The following is a 21,921-nucleotide window of genomic DNA, read 5'->3' on the forward strand; positions in this document are numbered from 1 at the left end:
TAGTCCCAGTTCCTTACGAGGCTGAGGTGAGAAGATCGCTTAAGCCCAGAAGTTTGAGGCTGCAGTGAGCTGTGGTAGGCACCACTGCACTCCAGCCTGGGTGACACAGCAAGACACTGTCTCAAAAAAACAAATCACAATGTGTTTAGCCATTCAGCAGTTGGTGAACACCTGGATTTTTTCTAGTTTTTGGATGTTGTCAATAAAACTGATATAAACATCTTAGTACAGGGTTTTGAATGGATAAATGTTTTCATTTCTTTTGGGTAAATATTTTGCAGTGAGATTGCTGGCGCATATATTAAATGTATTTCAACTTTTTAAAAAAACCCAACTATTAGAGTAGTAGTTGCTTCATATGCTTGCCAAAAATTAGTATCACCACTCATTTAATGTTATCATTCTAGTGCTTTGTAATGCTACCTTATTGTGGTTTTATTTGCATTTCCCCAATGAATAATGATGCTGAGTATCTTTTCATATGCTTATTTTTCAGTTTTAAAATATTCTTTGGGGCCGTTGAGGTGGCTCACGCCTGTAATCCCAACAGTTTGGGAGGCTGGGGGAGGGGTGTGTGTATGTGGGGGGGGGGGGGTGGATCATGAGGTCAGGAGTTCGAGACCAACCTGGCCAACATGGTGAAACCCATCTCTACTAAGAATACAAAAATTAGCTGGGTGGGCGTGGTGGCACACACCTGTAATCCTACCTACTCAGGAGGCTGAGGCAGGAGAATTGCCTGAACCCAAGAGGCAGAAGTTGCAGTGAGTCAAGATTGTGCCACTGCACTCTGGCCTGGATGACAGAGCGAGACTCCATCTCACAAATAAAATAAAATAAAGTAAAATATTCTTTGATGCAAAGTCTATACTGTTTTGCCCATTCTTAACTATATTACTTAATTATTGAATTATAAAAGATTTTTATATATTCTAGATACAAATCCTTCGTAAGATATAAATTTTTAAATATTTTCTCTGTGTGGTTTGTCATTAGAGTTCTCAGAGTGTCTTTGGAAGAGCAAAAGTTTTCAATTTTGATTAAGTTCAGCTTATGGATTGTTTTTATGGCTAATGTTTTTGTGTCCTAAGAAAACTGCCTAACCCAACATCACAAAGAATTTTCTCCTTGACTTAAGTTTTATAGTTTTAGCTCTTATTTTTACATCTATGACACATTTCAAGTTAATTGTTGTAAATGGTATGAGGTAAAGGTCATGTTTCTTATATATATGTATATATTCTCATGTTGATCCAGCATGCTTTAAGATGATACTGCATTGAACCTTGAAAATCAGGCCGGGCGCGGTGGCTCAAGCCTGTAATCCCAGCACTTTGGGAGGCCGAGACGGGCGGATCACGAGGTCAGGAGATCGAGACCATCCTGACTAACACGGTGAAGCCCCATCTCTACTAAAAATACAAAAAACTAGCCGGGCGAGGTGGCGGGCACCTGTAGTCCCAGCTACTCGGGAGGCTGAGGCGGGAGAATGACGTAAACCCGGGAGGCGGAGCTTGCAGTGAGCTGAGATCCGGCCACTGCACTCTAGCCTGGGCAACAGAGCAAGACTCCGTCTCAAAAAAAAAAAAAAAGAAAGAAAGAAAAAGAAAATCAATTGACCATATATAGGTGAGTCTAGTTCTGACCATGATATTCTGTTCAATTGCTATCATTATATGATTATACTATCTTAATATTGTAGCTATCTCATAAGCGTTAAAATCATGAAGTATAAATCCTCTGATTTTGTCCCATTTCAATATTATTTTAGCTATTCTAGGTCCTTTGCATTTCTACATACATTTGAGAATCAGCTAGTCATTGTCTACATAAAAACTGCTGGGAATTTAATTAGAATTGCAATCAATCTATAAATAATTTGAGCCGGGCGCGGTGACTCAAGCCTGTAATCCCAGCACTTTGGGAGGCCGAGACGGGCGGATCACGAGGTCAGGAGATCGAGACCATCCTGGCTAACACTGTGAAACCTCGTCTCTACTAAAAAATACAAAAAACTAGCTGGGCGAGGTGGCGGGCGCCTGTAGTCCCAGCTACTCGGGAGGCTGAGGCAGGAGAATGGCGGTAAACCCGGGAGGCGGAGCTTGCAGTGAGCTGAGATCCGGCCACTGCACTCCAGCGGCCAACAGAGCGAGACTCTGTCTCAAAATAATAATAATAATAATAATTTGAAGAGTGGGAGCGTTATTAACATCTTAAGAATACGGAGTCTGCCAATCTCTGAATATGTATACATCTCCTAAGTAGGTTTTTTTTTTTTTTTTTTTTTGAGACGGAGTCTCGCTCTGTCGCCCAGGCTGGAGTGCAGTGGCCGGATCTCAGCTCACTGCAAGCTTCGCTTCCCGGGTTGACGCCATTCTCCTGCCTCAGCCTCCCGAGTAGCTGGGACTACAGACGCCCGCCACCTCACCTGGCTAGTTTTTTTGTATTTTTTAGTAGAGACGGGGTTTCACCGTGTTAGCCAGGATGGTCTCGATCTCCTGACCTCATGATCCGCCCGTCTCGGCCTCCCTAAGTGCTAAGTAGGTATTTAATTTCTCTCAGCAATGTCGTATAGGTTTCATTATATAGTTCTTACACTTATTTCATTAAATGCAAATTTAAGGGTTCATGTTTTTGGTGATATTTTGATTTTTTATTTTAACTTCCAATTGTTTTTTGCTATAATATAGAAATACTGTCTATTATTTATCTTTTGTCCTGCAGCCTTGCTAATTCACTTATTATTTTTAGTCATTTTAAAATAGATTCCTTAGGAATTACTATGCAGGCAATCACGTTGTTTGTGACATTTTCTCTTCTGTTTTAATCTGTAAACTTTTATTCCTTTTTCTTGCTGTATTAAACAGGTGAGGACCTCCAACACAATGCTGCCTAAAAACAGTAGAAGTGAAGATCCTCATCTTGTTCGCAGTCTTGGGGGAAAGCATTCAGTCTGTCATCATTAAATATAAAATTAGCTGTAACTTTTTGTGGATATTCTTTATCAGATTAAGAAAATTCTCTACTGAGTACAGTGGCTCACACGTGGAATCCCAGAACCTTAGGAAGTCCAAATAGGCGGATGGCTTGAGTCCAGGAGTTCGAGACCAGCCTGAGCAACATGGCAAGACCATGTCTGTACAAAAAAAAAATACAAAAAATTAGCCGGGCTTAGTGGCAGAAACCTGTAGTCCCAGCTACTCAGGAGGCTGAGGTGGGAGGATGGCTTGAGCCCAGGAAACAGAAGTTGCAGTGAGTGGAGATCACTCCACTGCACTCCAGCCTGGTTGACAGAGTGAGACCCTGCCTTAAGAATAAACAAAGAAAAAAGAAAATTCTCTTTTTCATAGTTTGCTGAAAATTTTCAAAAATGGATGTTGGATTTTGTGAAATTCTTTTTCTGTGTCTATGGAGATATAATTTCTTTCCCTTTATTCTGTTAATGTCATGAATTATACTGATTGATTTTTGTTTTGTTTTGTTTTGTTTTGTTTGAGACAAGCTCTCAGTCTGTTACCCAAGCCAAAGTGCAGTGGTACAATAATGGCTCACTGCAGCCTCAACCTCCCAGGTTCAAGTGATCCTCCCATCTCAGCCTCCCAAGTGGCTGAGACTACAGATACGACTGTGCTCAGCTTGAGATTTTGTAAAATTACAAATTCAATTTATTTAGCACTTATGGACTTATACATATTTTCTTTTTTTTTTTTTTTTTTGAGACGGAGTCTCGCTCTGTCACCCAGGCTGGAGTGCAGTGGCCGGATCTCAGCTCACTGCAAGCTCTGCCTCCCAGGTTTATGCCATTCTCCTGCCTCAGCCTCCCGAGTAGCTGGGACTACAGGCACCCGCCACCTCGCCCGGCTAGTTTTTTGTATTTTTTAGTAGAGACGGGGTTTCACCGTGTTAGCCAGGATGGTCTCGATCTCCTGACCTCGTGATCCGCCCGTCTCGGCCTCCCAAAGTGCTGGGATTACAGGCTTGAGCCACCGCGCCCGGCCCTTATACATATTTTCTATTTATTTTTGTATCAGTTTTGGTTCAATAGGTTTTTCTAAGAATTTGTATATTTTCTCTAAGTTGTCAAATTTATTAGCATAAAGTTCATCATAATATTGCCTTATTACCTTTCTTTCTATGGGATTTCTTGTGATGTCCTCTTTTTGACTCCAGATAATTTTAATTTGTCTCTTCTCTGTTTTCTCTTTATCATATTTCCTCAATTTTATTGACCTTTTCAATGAATTAACTTTTGGCTTTAATAGTTTGATCTCTCTTTTCTGTGATTTATCTTTCTTATTTCCATTCCTATCGGTTCTTCTACTTACTTTTTGTTTATTTTTCTTGTAGCTTCTTAAGGTGGAAACTCAGAGTGTTAATTCAAAGCCTTATTTATTTTCTAATATAATCAATCATTTTAGACTATAAATTTCTCCCTAAGTGCTGCATTAGCTACATCCCACAAATTTTGATATGTTGTGTTTTCATTATCATTCAGTTTTAAATACTTTAAAACTTCTCTTGGAATTTCTTTTCTGACCTGTATGTTGTTTAAAAGTATGTCATTTGCCAGGCACGGTGTCTCACGCTTGTAATCCCAGCACTTTGGGAGGCTGAGGCGGGCAGATCATGAGGTCAGGAGATCCAGATTATCCTGGTCAATATGGTGAAACCCTGTCTCTACTGAAAATACAAAAATTAGCCAGGCATGGTGGCACAGGTCTGTAGTCCCAGCTACTCAGGAGACTGAGGCAGGAGAATCGCTTGAACCCAGGAGGCGGAGGTTGCAGTGAGCCAAGATCATGCCACTGCACTCCAACCTGGATGACAGAATGAGACTCTGTCTCAAAAAAAAGAAGTATGTAATTTAATATCCAAAATATTTGGGCTTGTTTTGTTTGTTTGTTGACTAGAGACAGGGTCTCACTCTGTTACCCAGGCTGGAGTGTAGTAGCACCATCATGGCTTACTATAACCTTGAACTCTTGAGCTCAAGTGATCCTTCCACCCCAGCCTTCCAAGTTGCTAGGACTACAAGCACACACCACCATGCCTGGGTAATTTTTAAATTTTTTTGTAGGGACAAGGTCTCACAATGTTGCCCAGGCTGGTCTCAAACTCCTTAGCTAGAGCTATCCTCCTGCCTCAGCACTGAGATTACAGGCATGAGCCACCATGTCCAGCTTGGGCTTTATTATTTTTAAAGATGTCTATGGCAACTCATTTCTAGTTTTGTTTTTCAGTGATCAGAGAACATACTCTGCATTACTTCCATCTTTTGAAATTTGAGAAATATTTTATGGCCCAGCATATAGTTTATCTTGCTGAACATTCCGAGTGACTTGAAAAGAATGTACACTCTGCAGTTCTTGGGTTAGTGTTCTCTAAATGTCAATTAGGCCAAGTTGACCTAATAATATTGCTCAAATGTTCCATTTCCAAGATAATTTGTCTTTTTGTTCTACCAACTGTTGAAAGAATGGTTAAAATCTCCAGCTATAATTTGAACTTATCTACTTTTCCTTTCAGTTCTTCAACTTTTTGCTTTTGCTAGGCCTTGCAGATCCTTGCCTTACATACACCCACTTCAGCCTCAGCCAAGAAGCCCACAGGAGCTACCCCACAAACATTTCTGGCCCCTTTCTTCTCCATTCTCCTTCAAGTGCAGAGCCCCCTCAATGGTTCATTGTACCACACATTCCAACCCTCTCAGCAGCTTCAGAAACCCATTATTGTCTGCTTGGGCTCTGTACTCTGCAGTCCAGAGAGCGCCGGCAGATAAACTTGGAGCTCACCTTGCTAGTTTCCCTTCTTCAAAGGATTATAACCCATAATATCTGTCATCCCAAGCCTGAAAATAGTTGTTCTATATATTTTGTTTAGATATTTTAAAACTTTATTTTATCTTTTATAAATAGAGACAAGATCTCTCTACGTTGCCCAGGCTGGCCTCAAATTCCTGGCCTCAAGCAATCCTCCTGCCTCAGTCAAAGTGCTGGGATTACAGGCATAAGACACCGAACTCGGCTAGGACTTTGACATACAAAATATTTCAATAACAAAAACAAAACCAACTCAGAAGGAAGAATATAAAGAAGAGTAGAAAGCATAACTGGCTACTAGTTTCAGGTTTTTGTAGTTCCAGTGACTAAATCCCTGTCCGTCATGGTTTTAGGTGATGGATCCCCACCAAGTTACTTAAGGGTGCGTGTCCACTCCTTGAGCCCTGAAGGCTGAGCAGGGAGCCAAGGCTGTGATGACCCGCTGAAAAGAAAGTGTCCCTAAGAAACTAAACACCCCAGAGCATGTCTGGGAACATACCAAGAAAAACAGTCTCATTGCACGCAGTAAGCAAAGAGCCAAAAAAAATAGCTTAAAAGCAGTTTAGAGATGGGTGGCAGAGCAGTTCTCTGGAGATGTCCTGCTGCTGCCCAGGAATGCCCTGTCCGTAAGTCCTAATTAAGTAATCTACTCATCAAACTAGACTTCTCCAGTCATTCTTTGGTCTCCTGACTCTGTCCCAATTTGGAAGGACGTTCTTCTGTACAGTCCTGGGTCTTTCCCGTAGCACATGGGCAGCCATAGAGAGCAATGACTGGGTAAGAAGTGGAGTTTGGAGTCAGGCAAATCTGAATTCAAGTCTTACTCTCAGCATTTGCTCCTTGGATAACTTGGTACAAATAATGTGTATTTTCCCCAAGAAATATTATTATTTCTTGAAAACAGAAATAATAATAGGATCTAATTCCTAGAATAGTTTAGAAGATTAAATGTATCAGATATATTGCCTGGAACCCAGAAGCACTTGATAAATGATAGTTTCTGCTTTCAATGAATTAGTTTTCATGGAACTCAGTCCTTTTCCTTATTTTGCACCCCTACTACCCACCCTATACAAACAAACAAAATGCCCAAGTTACATAAGGGCGTTAGTGTATGTAGCAGACAAAGTTGAGGAAATGGGCAGGATTTAAATTATGGAAACCTAACACCTTAAAATTGAATATTAGACACATCTACTCCTAAAAAGGTTTTACCATTAATTCCAGGAATCTTGAGCTCTAGCCCACCGCTCTGTTGCTGAGCTCTCTCTACCCATTTCCATACGATCCCTCTACCTTCACATTTCTGTTAATTTCTTATGCACAAAAGTTTGCCTCACATTCTATCCATAAAGGTATTTTCAAATTCAAAAACCTTTTTTTCCCAGAAGGATATTTTTCCTCATTTGTTGATAGAACTTTCTTTCTTACTCATTTACATTTGGTTTACATTTTGGAATTCTGAATAAGTACGTCATTTGAAAAAAAAAAAAAAAAGGTTTTCATTTCCAAAAATTGGGAGGGGGATAGTACTAAAACTTTTATAGACCAGAGAAGTAGAGAAGACAATATGCCAAATTCTACTTTAGAAACTATAGGGGCTGGGCGCGGTGGCTCACGCCTGTAATCCCAGCACTTTGGGATTACAGATCACGAGGTCAGGAGATCGAGACCATCCTGGCTAACACAGTGAAACCCTGTCTCTACTAAAAATACAAAAAAATTAGCCACACGTGGTGGCAGGTCCCCGTAGTCCCAGCTACTTGGGAGGCTGAGGCAGGAGAATGGCGTGAACCCAGGAGGCGGAGCCTGCAGTGAGCCCAGCTTTAGCCACTGCACTCCAGCCTGGGCGACAGTGAGAGACTCCGTGTCGAAAAAAAAAAAAAAAGGAAGAAAAGAAAAGAAAAAAAAAAGGAACTATAGGTAAGTTGCAAGCTTCCTTGGGAATCACACTGGTGTGGCACTCAGTCCTGCTTCATTAAATCATATGTTATGTGTAAAAAAAAAAAAAAAAAAAAAAAAAAAAAAAGCAAAGAAATAGAGAAGAATGTCAAGGACACTGGCATATTTTTGTGGAGGCTAACAAAATGTGGCACCAGTATGGCATAGATCTGCAGACCAAATTAAAGCTCTCTAAGGCAGAAGTGATCTCTAATTGCCTTAAAGGCTATAAAACCAGAGGCAAGCCATTTTTAGAGCAATGAAAGAGCCTAGATGTCATCTGATCAACCTCTCACTTTACAGATGAGAAACAAAGCCACCAACTAATTAATAGCACAGCTGAGTTACAGTGGAGGGTTCCTGACTCCAAGTGCATTCTATTGTCCCTGACATATTGGCTGGCTTATAGTCACCATCAAGACAGGTACCATGGGCCCTGTGTGCATGTGATGAGACTCAAGAGGACCTAGAGGGCGCTGTGATAGGGAAAATGTGATCACTGGAGGCTCAGATAATTTTGTTCATGTTACTTTACCTTCCTCTGCTTAAATTATCTATCAAAAGAGTCCTAATCCTGGAAGGAAACTTTTGGAGGTAGGATATGTTTATGGCATAGATTGTGGTGATGTTTTAACACGTGTATACTCATCACCAAACTCATTAAATTGTATACATTAAATATGTACGGCTTTTTGTATGTCACTTATGCCTCAATAAAGTGTATTTTTAGGCTAGGCATGGTGGCTCATGCCTGTAATCCCAGCACTTGGAGAGGGCAAGGTAGGTGGATCATCTGAGGTCAGGAGTTCGAGACCAGCCTGGCCAACATGGTGAAACCCCGTCACTACTAAAAATACAAAAATTAGTCAGGCATGGTGGTGGGTGCCTGTAATCCCAGCTACTCGGGAGACTGAGGCAGGAGAATCGCTTGAACCCAGGAGGCAGAGGTTGCAGTGAGCCAAGATCACGCCACTGCACTCCAGCCTGTGTGACAGAGCAAGACTCTGTCTCAAAAAAAAAAAAAAAAAAGCATTTTTTTTTAAAGATGCTAAAATTTGCCCTCAAATGGCCATTTTGGGGAATAAAAATGTAATAATGTGTATGAGATCCGAACTACTAACTCTGTCTGGAGCAAAGTAGGTGTGAAATGCGTGCCAGTACCCTCCCCTGTCTCAGTCACACCAGCATAGAAGTTGGATTCAAGGTCAAATAACATGAACTAGAAAAAAAAATAACAAGCACCAATAGTTAGCAGACAATGAAATACATAGGTGTTTAGTTGGTATATTTTGTGAGGATTAAGGCAGGCTGCCCCTGTCCTTCACAGTGGTGATGCGTGAATTTAGATGTATGCATGGATAGGTCTGCTCCAAGTTCTGTACCAAGAAACAATGCATTCCAGGCCCAGGTTGGCTTCCAAGCTGAACACTCATTTCCCAAGGGCAGGCTCAGTCTTCTAGTTCCCAGAGCCAATCTTGACCTGAGGCCAGATGTGTTCAGTTGACTCCTACTCCACATTTGGCTGCCAGTCTAATCCCAATCTATTGCCAACCTCTTGGTGGCTGGACTTCTGCTTGCTCTCCTATCTGAGTCCCTGCCCCATTAACCTGCTTTCTACTTTGCCCTGGCTTCTTTGTCACTCTACCACACATAACCAATAGGAAGCCCACCTACTTGTCACCTTGGCACCTCTAGTAGTTAAAAATTGCAATGGTTTCCCAGCACATAGTGATTTCCTGAGAGGTCTTGCCTATGTTGACCCATTCTGTCCTTTAGCTATGCCTAAATGAGCCAAGGGAAAAGACCTATCTGGCTCTTTTCTGAGAATTTTTGAGAACCTAATCAGAGACAGGAAATAGTAAGAGCTGAATTGTCTCCAGAAATGCTCAGAGAAAATAAAATAAAAATAAAAAATAAAAAACCACAGAAATGCTCAGAAAAGAAGCCCACAAGCTCTTCCTGTTTCGGAAGCCCTGGCCTTGTTACCATACTTCCTGAGACTTGGCTGTTCAAGCCTTCTATTGTAAGCTTCCACAATGAAATTTTTGCTTAAATGATGGAAGATCCATTTCTGGTGTTTGTTTCCAACATGAACCTTATCCAGCAATTATCTGAGCTCCTGTGTCCTGCTCCTGGTTCAGTACCTCTGAGTCAACTCACGCAGCCAGGCCACATACTAAAGCATAACAACACACACTGATATTTAACATTGACACCTGTCTCAGGTTCTCCATAGGAAAATAGTTTTTGGAATTTACTCCAGTCCTAGTAATGTCCTTGGCTGTATTCATTTATTCATCTATAATCCATCCATGTATCCACCCAGCCATCCATACTGAGTATCTACAATACACTGGGCACTGTCTGTGGTTCCGGGGTTACAAAAAATATAGCCGACAGCATCCCTGCTTTCCAACACCACAAACCGGTAGAGGAGACTGCCATACCGACAAGTAATCTCAATACAAAGGGCTAAGAACTATAATGGAGCTACAAATATGGAGCAATGAGAGAATAGAGGTGGGAGCAAGCCTCACAAAGCAAGAAAGTCTTCAACAAGTAGCTAAAGTGAGTATTGGAGAATGAGGAAGAGTTCACCAAGGAAAGAAGAGCAGTACTGCATTTTAAACACACACACGCACACCCCCCACAAGAATGACAAATTTGGTAACTATTAAACCTACGAATGCCTTTTCTAGGGTTTATTCTACAGACGTATTTGTATATATAACAAACAACTTATACATCAAATTAAATATTGAAGTACTCTTTGTGAGAGTAAGAGACTGAAACCAATCCAAATGTAAATTAATAGAGCACTGGTTAAGTAAATACAGTATATCCACTTGATGGAAAACTATACAACTGTAAAAAAAAATGGGGAAGATCTGTTTGCCAACATGAAAGATCTTTAAGATACAATGCTAAGTTAAAAAAAAAGGTGTAGGCCAGGCACAGTGGCTCACACCTGTAATCCCAGCACTTTGGGAGGTTAAGGCAGGCAGATCACAAGGTCAGGAGTTCGAGATAAGCCTGACCAACATGGTGAAACCCCGTCTCTACTAAAAATACAAAAACTAGCCGGGCGTGGTGGCATGCATCTGTAATCCCAGCTACTCAGGAGGCTGAAGCTGAAGAATCGCTTGAACCCAGGAGACAGAGGTTGCAGTGAGTCAAGATTGCACCACTGCACTCCAGCCTGGGTGACAGAGCAAGACACTGTCTCAAAAAAAAAAAAGAGAAGAAAAAGAAAAAGAAAGGTTTACAACAATACTACCTGTTATTTTAAACACAGTAAAATATAAATATAATTTGTTATTTGTTCACTTTTATCTTAAAAGCTGCAAGAGTAATACACACGTGGTAAAAGTGGTTCCTGTTAGGTATGGGGTGGTGAGAGTTAAAAAGTGAAAAAAGTGAAAGTGAAAATTTTCACTCAATGCTAACATTTTTAATTTTTGAACTAAGTGAGAATACTATCAATTAAAGATTGTTTTCAAAGAATACATTGCAAGGAAACACCAAAGTTAGATACAGGACTCAGAAGATGACACTTTTTAAAGACTTTTCAAATAGCTATCTGTTCACAGCAAATACATAGTATGAGAATGGGCACCTTTAGAAACACAGACATGAGTGGAGATCTGATAAGAAAGAGAGATGTTGGCAGGGAAATCTACAATACAGATTTAGAAGCAGAATTTTTATTTCTTCTTATGTGAGTGTATGCATTCCATTTAAACAACACTTTCTGCCTTATTCCTGAAAAGATGTGAAGACTTTTCATTGAAAACACTGGGAAAAGAAAACAAATAAAACTGCTTTCTTACTTTGGAGCTGCCTTAACAAAATACTATAGACTGGGTGGCTTATCAACAACAGAATTTTATTTCTCACAATTCTGGAGGCTGGAAAGTCCGTAAGCAAGATGCCTGCAGATTCCATGTCTGGTGAGGGCAGCTTCCCGCTCCACACATAACACCTTCTCTCTGTGTCTTCACCTGGTGGAGGGGACAAGGCAGCTCTCCGGGTGCTCTTTTTTCTTTTCTTTTTCTTTTCCTTTTTTTTTTTTTTTTTGTTTTGTTTTGTTTTGTTTTGAGACAGCATTTTACTCTGACACCCAGGCTGGATTGCAGTGGCATGATCTGGGGCTCAGGTGATCCTCCTACCTCTGCCCCCAAGTAACTGGGATTACAGGTGTGTGCCACCGTGCCTGGCTAATTTTTGTATTTTTAGTAGACATAGGATTTCGCCATGTTGCCCAGGCTGGTCTTGAATTCCTGGCCTCAAGCGATCCTCCACCTTGGCCTTCCAAAGTGCTGGGATTACAGAGTCACTGTGCCTGGCCTTGGGGGCTCTTTCATAAGGACTCTAATCCTATTCATGAGGCATCTACTCTCATGACCTAATCACCTCCCAAAGGCCTCCCACTTCCTAATATCTTCACATTGGTGAGTTTCAACATATAAATTTAAGGAGGAAACAAACATTCAGACCATATCAACGGCATACCCTAAAGTCATCTTGCAATTTAAAAGTCCGAAATTTTGATCTTTAGAAGCCTCCCTTGTGGAAACTATAAGATACAAGGCTGAAAAGTAATTACTTTCCCCCAAGCAATGGCTTGTGAATGTTATTAGACAGGATTGGTTTTTTTGTTTGTTTGTTTGTTTGTTTGTTTTTCATTTCATAGGTTATTGGGGAACAGATGGGGTTTGGTTACATGAGTAAGTTCTTCAGTGGTGATTTGTGAGATTTTGGTGCACCTGTCACCTAAACAGTGTACACTGCACCCAATTTGTAGTCTTTTGTCCCTCACCTTCTTCCCACTCTTTCCCCATGAGTCCCCAAAGTCCATTGTGTCATTCTTATGCTTTGCATCCTCATAGCTTAGCTCCCACTTATGAGTGAGAACATACGATGTTTGGGGTTTCATTCCTGAGTTACTTCATTTAGAATAATAGTCTCCAATCTCATCCAGGTTGCTCACTGCAAGTGCCATTAATTCATTGCTTTTTTTTTGGCTGAGTCGTATTCCATTCTCTCTGTGTGTGTGTATATGTACATACGTGTATATATACATGTACATACATGTATATATTCATGTATATGTATGTGTATATATACATTCCATGTATATATATCAGTTGGCTGTATATATATACACATATATATATACACACATACTTTAGCAACTCATTGGTTGATGGGCATTTGGGTTGGTTCCACATTTTTGCAATTGCGAATTGTGCTGCTATAAACATGCATGTGCAAGTATCTTTTTTGTATAATGACTTCTTTTCCTCTGGGTAGATACCCAGTAGTGGAATTGCTGGATCAAATGGTAGTTCTACTTTTAGTTCTGTAAGGAATCTCCACACTGTTTTCCATAGTGGTTGTACTAGTTTACATTCCCACCAGCAGTGTGGAAGTGTTCCCTGTTCACAGCATCCACACCAACCTCTATTATTTTTTAATTTTTTGATTATGGCCATTCTTGCAAAAGTAAGGTGGTATCACTTTGTTTGATTTGCATTTCCCTGATCATGAGTGATGTTGAGCATTTTTTCACATCTTTGTTGGCCATTTGTGGATCTTCTTTTGAAAATTGTGTATTCATGTTCTTACCCCACTTTTTGACGGGGTTGTTTGGTTTTTTCTTGCTAATTTGTTTGAGTTCATTGAAGATTCTGGATATTAGTCCTTTGTCAGATTTATAGATTGTGAAGATTTTCTCCCACTCTTTGGGTTGTCTGTTTACTCTGCTGACTGTTCCTTTTGCCGTGCAAAAGCTCTTTAGTTTAATTAAGTCCCATCTATTTATCTGTGTTTTTGTTGCGTTTTCTTGTGGGTCCTTGGTCATGAAATCCTTTTCTAAGCCAATGTGTAAAAGAGTTTTTCCAATGTTATCTTCTAGAATTTTTATGGTTTTAGGTCTTAGATTTCAGTCCCTGATCCATTTTGAGTTGGTATTTGTATAAGGTAAGAGATGAGGATCCAGTTTCATTCTCCTACATGTGGCTTGCCAATCATCCCATCACCATTTGTTGAATAGGGTGTCCTATCCCCACTTTATGCTTTTGTTTGCTTTGTCAAAGATCAGTTGGCTGTAAGTATTTGGGTTTATTTCCCAGTTCTCTGTTCCATTGGTCTATGTGCCTGTTTTTATACCAGTACCATGCTGTTTTGGTGACTATGGCCTTATAGAATAGTTTGAAATCAGGTAATGTGATCCCTCCAGATTTGTTCTTTTCACTTAGTCTTGCTTCGGCTATGTGGCTCTCTTTTTGATTCTATATGAATTTTAGAATTGTTTTTCTAGTTCTGTGAAGAATGATGATGGTATTTTGATGGGAATTGCATTGAATTTGTAGATTGCTTTTGGCAGTATGGTCATTTTCACAATATTGATTCTACCCATCCCTGAGTCTTGCTCTGTCGCCCAGGTTGGAGTACAGTGGCACAATTTTGGCTCACTGCAACCTCCGCCTCCTAGGTTCAAGCCATTCTCCTGCCTCAGCCTCCCCAGTAGCTGGGATTACAGGCGCACACCACCACGCCCAGCTAATTTTTGTATTTTTAGTAGAGACAGGGTTTCACCATGTTGGCCAAGCTGGTCTCAAACATCTGACCTCGTGATCTGCCTGACTCAGCCTCTCAAAGGGCTTGGATTACAGGCGTGAGCCACCACGCCCAGCCGAGAGTTTTAATCATAAAGGGACACTGGATTATGTCGAATGCTTTTTCTGTGTCTATTGAGATGATCATGTGATTTTTGTTTTTAATTCTGTTTATGTGATGTAACACATTTATTGACTTGAGTATGTTAAACCATCTCTGCATCCTGGTATGAAACCCACTTGATCATGGTGGATTATCTTTTTGATATGTTGTTGGATTTGGTTAGCTAATCCTTTTCTTTTGTTAACGATTTTTGCATCTATATTAATAAGGGATATTGGTCTGTAGCTTTCTATTTTGGTAATGTGTTTTCCTCGTTTTGGTATTAGGGTAATACTGGCTTCACTGGATGATTTAGGAAGGATTCCCTCTTTCTCTATCTTGTGGAATAGTGTCAATAGGATTGACACCAATTCTTCTTTGAATGTCTGATAAAATTCTGCTGTGAATCCGTCTGGTCCTGGACTTCTATTTGTTGATAATTGTTTTATTACTATTTTAATCTTGCCGCTTGTTATTGGTCTGTTCAGGGTACCTAATTCTTCCTGATTTAAGCTAGGAGGGTTATATTTTTCCAGGAATTTATCCATCTCCTCTGGGTTTTCTAGTTTATGTGAATAAAGTTTTCATAGTATCCTTGAATGATCTTTTGACTTTCTGTGGTGTCAGTTGTAATATCTCCCGTTTCATTTCTAATTGAGCTTATCTGGATTTTCTCTCTTCTTTTCTAGGTTAATCTTGTTAATGGTCTATCAATTTTGTTTGTCTTTTCAAAGAACCAGGGTTTTTTTTCTGTTTATCTTTGATTGTTTGTTTGTTTGTTTTAATTTAATTTAGTTCTGCTGTGATCTTGGTTATTTCCTTTCTTCTTCTGGGTTTGGGTTTGGTTTGTTCTTGTTTCTCAAGTTCCTTGAGGTGTGACCTTAGATTGTTTGTGTTCTTTCAGTCTTTTTGATGTAGGCATTTAGGGCTATGAACTTTCCTCTTAACATCGCCTTTGCTGTCTCCCAGAGGTTTTGACACTTTGGGTCATTATTGTCATTCAGTTTGATGAATTTTTAAATTTCCATCTTGATTTTGTTTTTGACCCAGTGATCATTCAGGAGCAAGTTTTTAAATTTCCATGTATTTGGATGGTTTTGAAGGTTCCTTTTGGGTTGATTTCCAGTTTTATTCCACTGTGGTCTGAGAGAGTGCTTGATATAATTTCCATTTTCTTAAATTTATTGAGGCTTGTTTTGTGGCCTATCATATGGTCTATCTTGGAGAAAGTTTCATGTGCTGATGAATAGAATGTATATTTTGTGGTTGTTGAGTAGAAAGTTCTGTAAATATCTATTAAGTCCATTTGTTCCCGGGTTTGATTTAAACCCATTGTTTCTTTGTGGACTTTGTGTCTTGGTTACTTGTCTAGTGCTGCCAGTGGAGTATTGAAGTCCCCCACTATTAATGTGTTGTTCTCAGTCTCACTTCTTAGATCTATTAGTAAACATTTGGGAGCTCCAATGTTAGATGCCTATATATTTAGAATTGTGACATTTTCCTGTTGGACAAGGCCTTTTAGCATTATATAATGTACCTCTTTGTCTATTTTAACTGCTATTGCTTTAAAGTTTGTTTTGTCTGATGTAAGAATAGCCACTCCTGCTTGCTTTTGATGTCCACTTACATGGAATGTCTGTTTCCACCCCTTTACCTTAAGTTTATGTGAGTCTCTTAAAGGCAGCTGATAGCTGATTGGTGAATTCTTATTCATTCTGTAATTTATATATATATATATTTTTTAAATTTAATTTAATTTAATTTTTTTTTGAGACAGAGTCTCACTCTGTTGCCCAGGCTGGAGTGCAGTGGCCGGATCTCAGCTCACTGCAAGCTCCGCCTCCTGGGTTCACGCCATTCTCCTGCCTCAGCCTCCTGAGTAGCTGGGACTACAGGTGCCTGCCACCACGCCTAGCTAACTTTTTGTACTTTTAGTAGAGACAGGGTTTCACTGTGTTAGCCAGGATGGTCTCGATCTCCTGACCTCATGATCCAACCGCCTCAGCCTCCCAAAGTGCTGGGATTACAGGCTTGAGCCACCATGTCCAGTCTAATTCTATATCTTTTAAGTGGAGCATTTAGGTCATTTACATTTAATGTTACTATTGAGATGTGAGGTACCATTCCATGCATCACGATATTTTTTGCCTGAATACCTTGCTTTTGGTTTCTTTTTTTAATTGTATTTTTGTTTTATAAGTCCTGTGAGATTTATGCTTTAAAGGGGTTCTGTTTTCATGTGTTTCCAGGATTCGTTTCAAGATTTAGAGCTCCTCTTAGCAGTTCTTGTATTGCTGGCTTTGTAGTGGTGAATTCTCTCGCATTTTTTTGTCTGAAAAAGACTGTATATTTTCTTCATTTATGAAGCTTGCTTTCACTGGAGAAGTAATTATTGACTGATAATTGTTTTGCCTAAGGAGGCTGAAGATAGGGCCCCAATCCCTTCTAGCTTGTAGAGTTTCTGCTGAGAAGTTTGCTGTTAATCTGATAGGTTTTCCTTTGTAGGTTACTGTGGGGAAAAGAGAGGTCAGCTTGTTAGTGTGTTTATATAGAAAGAAGTAAATTTAAGAGACTCCATTTGGCTCTGTATTTGAGATGCTGTTAATCTGTGACTCTACCCCCGATCCTGTCCTTGCTAGAGACATCGCTGTGGTAATTAAGGTTGAAAAGATTTTGGGCTGTAAGGAATGTGCTTTGTTAGGCAAATGCTTAAAGCCTGCTTGTGGTTGAAGGTCAGTACCATTCTCTTAAATCTCAGTAAAAGAAAAACATCTGTCTCCTGCCCGTCCCTGGGCAAATGGAACATCTCCGTGTATCTGTATGTCTTACTGCTGATTTACTCCCTTATCTTTTGAGCAATAAATACTGAGGGAACTCAGGGGCTGGTGCCGGTGTGGGTCCTCTGTAAGCACAGCACCGGTCCCCTAGGCCCCGCTTTTCTTTCTCTATACTTTGTCTCTGTGTATTATTCTTTTTCTCAAGTCTCTCGTTCCACCTAACGAGAAGCACCCACAGGTGTGGAGGGGCAGGCCACCCCTTCAGGTTACCTGGTGCTTTTGCCTTACAGCTCTTAAGATTCTTTCCTTCATCTTAACTTTGGATAACCCGATGACAATGTGCCGAAGCGATGATCTTTCTGTGATGCATTTCCCAGGTGTTCTTTGAGCTTCTTGTGTTTGGATGTCTAGGTCTCTAGCAAATCTGGGAAGTTTTCCTTGATTTTTTCCCCCAAATATGTTTTCCAAACTTTTAGATTTCTCTTCTTTCTCAGGAACAACAATTCTTCTTAGGTTTGGTCATTTAACGTAATCCCAGACTTCTTGGAGGCTTTGTTCATGTTTTCTTATTCTTTTATTTTTTTCCGGTTGGATTGGGTTAATTCAAAAACCTTGTTTTCGAGCTCTGAAGTTCTTTCTTCTGCTTGTTCAATTCTATTGCTGAGACTTTCCAGAGTGTTTTGCATTTCTGTAAGTGCATCCATTGTTTCCTGAAGTTTTCATTTTGTTTATTTATGCTATCTATTTTTTATTGAAAATTTCTCCCTTCATTTCTTGTATTTTTTTTTTTTTTTAATTTCCTTAAATTGGGCTTTGCCTTTCTCTGGTGCCTCCTAGATTAGCTTAATAACTGACCTTCTGAATTCTTTTTCAGGTAAATCAGGGATTTCTTCTTGGTTTGGATCCACTGCTTGTGAACTAGTGTAATTATTTGGGAGGTGTTAAAGAACCTTGTTTTGTCATATTACCAGAGTTGGTTTTGTGGTGCCTTCTCATTTAGGAAGTCTCTGTCAGAGGGAAGGTCTAGGGCTCAAGGCTGTTGTTCAGATTCTTTTGTCCCACAAGGTGTTCTCTTGATGTAGTACTCTCCCCCTTTTCCTAGGTATGTGACCTCCTGAGAGTCGAGCTGTAGTGATTGTTACCTCTCTTCTGGATCTAGCCACCCAGCAAGTCTCCAGGCTCTGGGCTGGTACTGGGGGTTGTCTGCACAGAGTCCTGTGATGTGAATCATCTGTGGGTCTCTCAGCCATGAATACCAACCAGCACCTGCTCCGGTGGAGGTGGGGGGTGAAATGTTTGGGTTGTTTAATGCACTATTTATGTGCTGATTGACCTCCTGCTGGGAGGTGGCGCTTTCAAGAGAGCATCAGCTGTGGTACTATGGGGAGAATCAGGTGGTGGGCAGGGCCCTAGAACTCCCAAGAGTATATGCCCTTTGTCTTCAGCTACCAGGGTGGATAGGGAAGGACCATTAGGTGGGCGCAGGGCTATGAGTGTCTGAGCTCAGACTCTCCTTGGGTGGGTCTTGCTGCGGCTGCTGTGGGAGATGGCGGTGTGGTTCCCAGGTCAATGGAGTTATGTTCCTAGGAGGATTATGGCTGCTTCTACTGTGTAATGCAGGTTGTCAGGGAAGTGGGGGAAAGCCTACAGTCACAGGCCTCACCCAGCTCCCACGCGACCCAAAAAGCCAGTCCCACTCCCACTGTGCCCCCACAAAAGCACGGAGTCTGTTTCCAAGCAGTGGGTGAGCAGAGCTGAGAACTTGCCCCAGGCTACCCACCTCCCAGTTGCAACACTAGGTAGGGCCTTTTTTCTCTGTCCCTCCTCCGCTCCCCCACCCCCTCCCTCCCCACTCCCCACCCCCTTCCACCCCTCCTAACCCCTGCCTGTGGCATCTGCACACCAGATTCACACTCTCCCCTGAGTTCTCGCCAGGAGACTTCTTGTTCAAATTGTTACAAAGTTCAGCTGAAAGTTTCCTTCTCCTTGTGGCCTTTTCCCAGTTTCTCTGGCACCCCTCCCCAAGGATCCCTGTGAGGCAAGGCAGAAATGGCTTACTAGGGGACCCAGTGAGCCCACAGGGCTTTTCCCATTGCTTCTTCTACCCCTGTATTTCGCTCAGCTCTCTAAATTGACTCACCTCCAGTTAAGGTCAGAGTCTTCTCCCGTGATCTAGACCTTCAGGTTCCCCAGTGTTCAGGGGAGGATAATCCCCCTCTCCCACTTCCACAGTTTGGGCACTCACAATATTTGGGGTGTCTCCCGGGTTCTGCAGGAGCAATCTGCTTCCTTCAGAGGGTCTGTGGGTTCTCTTGGCTTTCCTGATGTATTCCTGCAGTCATTCTGGGGCAAAAGTTCACAGTGCAAGTCTCCACACGCTGCTCTGTCTGTCCAAGTGGGAGCTACAATCTAGTCCTGCCTCCATCCACCATGATCCCCAGGACTGGCTTCTTTCTCTGTTTTTGTTTTGTTTGCATCCCTCCAAAACTCAGTGTACTATTCTTTTCTTTTCTTTTCTTTCTTTCTTCCTTCCTTCCTTCCTTCTTTTTTCTTTTTTGGTTTTTTTCTTTTTTTTTTTGAGAAGGAATTTTGCTCTTGTTGCCCAGGCTGGAGTGCAGTGGGGCAATCTCAGCTCACTGCAACCTTTGCCTCCAGGGTTCAAGCAATTCTCCTGCCTCAGCCTCCCGAGTTGCTGGGATTACAGTGGCCCACCGACATGCCCGCCTAATTTTTTGTATTTTTAGTAAAGACAAGGTTTCACCCATTTGGACAGGCTGATTTTGAACTCCTGGCTTCAAGCAATCCATCTGCCTCAGCCTCCCAAAGTGCTAGGATTACAGGCATGAGCCACCACACCCAACCAATGTACTACTCTTTAAAAGGAGAACAATTATCCCATCTTACACTTTCTATGCCATCTGGTTATCATAAAATTTATTCTGACACTCAAATGAAAGAAAATATAATTAAAATCAATATTATTCAAATCAGAGTGTCCTCTGACAGGTATCACTGGCTGAGAGTTTAGTTCTCATTTTTATAGTGTCAAAACTTTTTGTTTATAATTCACCAAAGAATGACCAAATTTGAAGGGACTAGGTCATTCTACCAAAACTTAGAAGAACATTTATTTTTAGATGGCTATTGTTTCTGTCTGTCCATTATTGCCAGTTCCACCTGTTGATACTCATCCACTGTTTCTGTCAATCTGGTGGGACTATCAATCAGAGCATCTAATCATACGGCCACAGTGATATGGTTTGGATCTTTTTCTCCACGAAATCTCATGTTGAATTGTAATCCCCAGTGTTGGAGATGGGGCCTGGTGGGAGGTGATTGGATAATGGAGGCGTTTCTCATGAACGATTTAGCACCATCCCCTTGGTGCTGTTCTTGTGATAGTGAGTGAGTGAATCATCATGAGATCTGGTTGTTTAAAATGTGTAGCACCTCTCCCCCCACCTCGTGCTCCTGCTCCTGCTCTGTAAGACATCTGCTCTCCCTTTGCTTTCAACTATGATTGGAAGCTTCTTGAGGCCTCCCCAGAAGCCAAGCAGATGCTAGCATTATGCTTCCTGTTCAGCCTGCAGAACCATGAGCCAACTAAGTCTCTTTTCATTATAAAAGAGGACTGGTGTGGCCACAGTGGGTACCAATATGTTGCCAGAACCAAAACTACAGTGCAACCAGCCCAGCTGGTAGGAAGAAGGAGGCCTGCCTAGCAGGACCATCCACCCCTGTCCTGGCCCCAAGCCCAGACTGCCTGCCTGTACTGGACATTGCCTGGTCTGGGAGGCCTGGGCATGATGGTCAGGTGGTGTGTCCCTGGGTTCCAGGCTTGGTGGTCCCTTGGGAGCTGAGCATCCTCTGGGCAGGAGGAGGGCCCACGGTCCATGGTTTGCATCTGCCCCTGGGGGTGTGCCCCCACCCTAGCTTCTCAGCCCCACGGGGACGTGGCCAGGGCTCCCCACCTGCTCTGTGGCTCCAGTTCTCATCAGCTCACTTGGTGACTCTGACAGCTTCCTCCCCAAAGCTTGGGTCCTCATCTGTGGGAATGGGGTGTCCCAGGCCCCCTGCAGGCAGGAACCCACCCCCAGCTCCTCTGGTGGGCCCTCCTGGGCTTTCTTACCTACTGGCTTGTGAGACCCAGTTGGCCAAACTTGGTGTCCTATTTTTTATTTTGGCCTTTTTCTTAGTGTGTGTTTTCTGTAACTACTGCTGTGTAGAACTTCTATATGAGTTTTAGGTAGAGAATTTTGCCCACCCAGAGGTCCCCCACCCCAGAGAGCCTCCACTTCAGCCCCCCCGGGCTGGTCCTGCCTGTACTCCGCTTGGTGTGAATGTTGAGTGTGATCGATCCACATGGCTGCTTGACCCTACATCTCCTTCCTTCTTGTTGCTGAGGCCAGTTCTGTTCTCTCTTTCCCCACCTGAACTGCACTTGAAGCCAAGATGAAGGATGAGAAGTGGTTGCTAAGAAGGACCCTCCTGCAGCGAATCCGCTGTGAGGAGGCTGCGCTGGCCCGGCCTGTCATTTTCTTCTCTAAGCTCATTCCAGAGGTCGGCAAGGGGCAGCCTGTCCCTGTCTTGTGGCCTGTGAATCAAGAATGGATTTTACATTTCCAAATGGTTGAACAAATACAAAAATAACACTTCATGAC

At 41.8% G+C, this 21,921-nt stretch overlaps 1 protein-coding gene across 1 annotated transcript in view; it reads right to left on the reverse strand.

Moving 5' to 3' along the window:
• The window catches only part of TTC39B (tetratricopeptide repeat domain 39B), a 273,344-nt gene extending 253,844 nt beyond the window's left edge, over positions 1 to 19,500 (reverse strand). The window contains exon 1 of the mRNA XM_030919785.1: positions 19,401 to 19,500. The gene's annotated coding sequence lies outside the window, so the exon portion shown is untranslated. The remainder of the gene's footprint in view (positions 1 to 19,400) is intronic.
• Positions 19,501 to 21,921: the final 2,421 nt, after the last annotated feature.

The sequence above is a fragment of the Rhinopithecus roxellana genome, chromosome 16 (genome assembly GCF_007565055.1).
Source record: "Rhinopithecus roxellana isolate Shanxi Qingling chromosome 16, ASM756505v1, whole genome shotgun sequence".
NCBI classification, from domain to species: Eukaryota; Metazoa; Chordata; class Mammalia; order Primates; family Cercopithecidae; genus Rhinopithecus; species Rhinopithecus roxellana.